The sequence below is a fragment of the Thunnus maccoyii genome, chromosome 5 (genome assembly GCF_910596095.1).
Source record: "Thunnus maccoyii chromosome 5, fThuMac1.1, whole genome shotgun sequence".
Taxonomy (NCBI): domain Eukaryota; kingdom Metazoa; phylum Chordata; class Actinopteri; order Scombriformes; family Scombridae; genus Thunnus; species Thunnus maccoyii.
The window spans coordinates 15,864,959-15,870,032 of record NC_056537.1 but is presented as its reverse complement, the minus strand read 5'-3'; the positions used below and the strand labels follow the sequence as shown (position 1 = coordinate 15,870,032).

General features: G+C 34.8%; 1 long non-coding RNA gene across 1 annotated transcript; it reads left to right on the top strand.

Annotated features, from left to right (window-relative positions):
• The first annotated feature begins 444 nt into the window (after nucleotides 1–444).
• On the top strand, nucleotides 445–4,553 carry LOC121897780. Its single transcript, XR_006096284.1, has 3 exons — nucleotides 445–620; nucleotides 2,448–2,497; nucleotides 3,536–4,553. It is a non-coding gene; the product is annotated as an uncharacterized LOC121897780 (long non-coding RNA).
• Nucleotides 4,554–5,074: the final 521 nt, after the last annotated feature.

Sequence of the window (5,074 nt, the reverse complement as noted above, 5' to 3'; positions counted from 1 at the left end):
TGTAAACCTTTATTTGAATTTAAAGAATTTTCAATATGAAATAAATGTCATGTGAATAAAATTACTGTAGAGTCTTGTTTAGGTGGAACAACATTTTTGGCAAACCAGCAACAGTTAAATAATTGTATTTCATTCATGACTACTTACAAATTCAATAATGGGTGTGACTTTTTTCACCAGGGGGCACGGGATCTGGGTTTTCAGCCAATCAGCAGTGCTTACTCCTGAACTTTAGCTTCTTGGATCAGGTTAAAATATCTTGGGGTGTGGCTTTGTCTTGCCAATTTTAACTCTTACAAGACCAGATTCAATTTAACTGATGTAGTGTATTTATTATTTATCAAATAGTGTTCAAAAAGCCATGTGCACATAATGACAGCAGATACTTATAAATGATACTAATATAACATTTTTGACTGTCTTCATCTTGAGTGTGTAGAATAGTCAGTATCTGGTACAAATCAGAAAAGAAACAGCAGTTCCTTGTTATTTACTGTTATCCCTGACAAGACAGGAAACACAAGATACGATGGAGACAGACTCGCAGAGACGTCAATGAGCAAGAATTCACCTGTTGTGTCTCCGGTCTACATGAAGATCACTGTCTCTGAAACTGAAAGGTCACAATTGTCATCTCTTTATTTTGTCACCTAAAGCTTCCCTGAGTGCTAGGAGATAACAAAGCGTAGATTATTTTCTGATCAACAATGAAAATATTGGTTGATGTGTTGTTTCGGTTTTGCTTGTATAGTAATGTTGTGTTGTTTCCATTATGCCACTGTGTTGCAGGATACCATAGACCACACACAGGCCTCTATATAAATAATATAAGTGATAATAAAATATTTAATCCCCATTCACTCACAATTTGAAACACCCAGCTCCCTGCACACTGCAGTCTGTGTCACTGCTAACTCTTTATGTGGGGAGGATGTAGATAGTCGTGCTATCTCATTCATACATTGTGTTGACAGCTGCTTCTCTTCACCTGCCAGCAGTGAGAGGGTACAACTAGGGCTGCAACTAACGATTATTTTCATCATCGATTAATCTGTTGATTATTTCTTTGATTAACTGATTCATCATTAAGCCTGTAAACTGTTACAATATAGTGAAAAATGCCCAACAAAATTTCCCAGAGCTTAATGTGATGTCCTTGTTTTGTGTAACCAACAGTCTAATACCCAAAGATGTTTCATATATAAAGATGTAAACCAGAAGAAAGCAGAAAATTCCCATGTCAGCTGGAACCAGCATTTCTTTTGCCTATTTTGCTTGAAAAATAAACAATTACTTCATTATCAAAATATTGTCTGTTGATCACCTGATCATTTAATTAACGCTAATTGTTTCAGCACTAGATGTGACACACTGGAGGTTTCAGCCCAGTTTTTCAGTGTAACTTTATTATTTATTCATCAAGAGTCATTCTTATCATATTTTGTTTTGTTTTGATTATTTAACAGCTTTTCTTTTGTATGGTTTATTCCCCTTTGTCCAACTTAAATTTTGGCTAAACTCAAGCTTAAATCACTATTATTGTGATTCATCAACTGGGAATTAATTGTGATTAAAGTAACCTTTTATACTGCCTATCTAATTATATTGTAATAGAGCTGTCATTAAAATACTAATAATTCTAATTGAACATAGTTTATATTTGTATTTTGAGGTCCCTGTTCACCATGAAATCCGGGGGTCAAAGTTACTGCAAGCAGTGTTCTAAACACTTGTTGTTGATGTTTTCATTATTTAAAACTCACCACATCTAATGTAATTGCCGTCAATGCTTTGACACATTGACTTTACTTTTTCTTGAAAGTAGGTGGAGCTGATGACTGGCAGGATGTCATTACTCTTTCTGTCTTTATGTTTTGTTCTTACTTTATCTTTAGTCTTCATAGTCCTCATAAAAAACAACTACCACGAGATAAAATTAAAATTGAATCACCTGGGCAAAGGTTTATTAGCAAGTATCCATATCATTCATTCATTTTCAATTGATGCTCATGTTCCAGTGTCCATATTGAAAAAGAAAAAATTAACTGACTTTTCAGTGGGGACATAAAAAAGAAACAGTCATGCATGAAAGTTCCTCAGTTGCTCTTTTTTTCCTGCTCAGAACAATTACAACCTCACAGTGTGGATGTAAATAAGATTTAGTAACAAGAGGTGGGTGTTTCGCCATTAAGAGTTCAGAAACTTGAATCTATGGAGGACAAAAAATGACTTAAGTATAAATAAAAGCAGAAATAAATAATTAAATACATAAATAAAAATAAATACATTTTGGTAATGAAAGAGGACATAATTAAATTAATGTCTTGAATTTATTTCAACATTTCCATACATCAGCTTTTATTTAGGCTATTTCTGTGTTTTTTCATTTATTTATTTCTGTATTTCTACATTTTTTTATTTCTGTATTTCTTCATTTATTTATATAGGGGGTGACGGCCGCCAATAGGCGAATGAACCCAGGAGCCACGATGGAGAGGTAAACCAGCCAAAATCAGTCAGTAACTGGCTAGCTACAGCAATTACTATGGCTACATTAAAGTAATAATACATTCAGAGGAATGCTGGTCAGTAATGCAGCAGCCTGGGAAAGTTTCATGAATTTAAAGAAATGACACTCAAGATAACTTTGGCTAAGACTTAGCGTTAGCTAATCCCTGTTGCTTTATTTAGCAATCAGCTATTAGTCTGCTGTGAATAACTCATACACGTCTGCCTTTTGTCTCACAATAATGTTACAAGAGTTTGTTCTTTGCAAAGTCAAAGAACTGATCTGATCATGTGGCATTACAGCTTGATGAAATGATTAAGCCCACATTTATACTCAAGCTACAAATTAAATTAATGACTGAACCTGTTAGAAACATTTCGATGACTTTTTTATATCCAGCACTTTACTCTCAGTTCACATCCACAAGATTGATATAGCTTCCTAAAAAAATATTAAGTTCTTAAATGTTTGACTGTGATTTGACACTTGATGGTAACCAGTGATATAACTGAACAATACTTAAGACCCACTCAACAGCTTTATTGAATTATATTTTAGAATATATTTACTCATGAACAGTTACTACCCTGTCTACATGAAATATGTAATATTTAAACTTTGAAACATCTTGTGTTATACTTCTGTCCATCAACAGGCCCACATCCTGGAGCGAGTGGCATATAGAACTTATAAGTATAGTTTAGGGTAAACATGGTTGCAGATAACCTGAACATAATTAAATTATTTGTAACAGTTTACTGAAAATTAACTAATACTATTTGTGTTACGAAGTGTCCACATCAACCAAAAATGTCATAATAATCCATAATCACAAGTCTACTGGCCTTGTATTACATTGGCTTTAATGTTGTTACTGCACATTACATTCAAACCATTAAATGTGTAATATGGGCTTAACTTTTCACATTATTGCTGAGAAAAAGAAGAAGGGAATCACAGCCAGCTCTGCTCTGGTAACAAGTACATGAATAAAATATAAATGTTTATTTTTAATGTCTTTCAAAGACTGTGACAGAGTGGACATGAACAGTAGAGGGTCCACTGTCAAGCTGGAGGTGTCTTCATCTTCTGTACTGTACTATGGCTGTGGGACAGGCTGCTTTTGTAAATACAGTACAATCACATGAGTCAATTAAATGTATATAGATCAGTTTGAGCACAACATAAGTATGTGACCAGTGAAATACAAAAGATAACTAACTTTCCTCCTTTGTTCTGTATGACTATGAATGTCACTTCACAATTAAATAAAGTTCAGAAAATTATTGTTCTTCACATACAATGTATCACTAGACTAAACAGTTTGTCCTCTAGATAAATTTAAGTTTAAATTAACTATTAGTTACAAAGAGGTCAAATATACAACATAAACATAACATAAACTTAGGATATGGCTAAAGCAAACCAAACTTTCAATCATGAGTAATCATACTACCTCATCTCTGGCCCGGCCTTTATGTACTCTCATTGTTGTTATATATCTATGTTTCTTCTGTAATGTAGTTATGTATTATCTTGAATTGTATTGTATTGTAGTACTTGTTAAGCATTGTACTAATTTGTAATAACCTGCCCAGAGACAACAGATGAAAATTAGCTCATTATCTCAACACTGGCACATTTACATTAACGTGGAAACTGAAATGCTGATTAATGTGCACTCTCCCTTTTAAATAAATAAATTAACAAATAAATAACACTAGTGGCGGTACTTAATTTCACCAGATAGAAACTATAAGAAGTTGATTTCTTCCCACTTGTATTTAGTTAATCCATACCACATGTCTGGAGGAAAGTCAAACATGATGCTGGTGTCTGAGGCTCAGCTCTGATCAGCCGATTCTTGTCTCTAAATCTCTGTAGCTACTGTCTGTGAGTGTCCTGAGATCACAGTAAACAGTACAATAAAGGCCAATCCATGCTTTCCAGGTCAGGTAAATGTCGTCATCAGCCCTTGTCCATGAGGGTTCACACAGCAGCCCAAAATTAGTGACCACATGAACTGTACGCGTTGCAAGTGTGCTAACTGTGTATGTGCTCAAAAAGCAAACAGGAAAGCCGGTCTTGTCTGCTGTATGTATGTACTGTATTCCTATTGTCATTAAGCCGTCGTTTTTCTTTTTTCCACTTTTTCTTGTTGTTCAGCAACATACAGGAACTCCTTAGCTGCATTTAGACTGAAATCAGCCCTGTGTAAAACAATACAAGGGGCTGTGTTGGTGTGGGCGTGTTGTTTAAGTTCTGTTGAGACAATGAAATATGATCCAGCAAGTCCAGTTGAAGTAACATATTATTGCATTTAAAGGCTGTTCAGAAAAACAATGGACAGCAGTTTGTAATACTCACAGACTGGATTTTACAACTCTGGAAAGATATCACATTGCAACCCTGTTTACTAGTATACACAAGTGAAATGCATATGTGTCCACAGACCTCCGAAAAAAGTATGTATGGAACCGCGTACATGTCCATGGTCCGGATGCAAGTCCACAGCTGTCCGCGGATGTGGAATGCAGAAAGCACTGGCCTTAATATCTACTATGT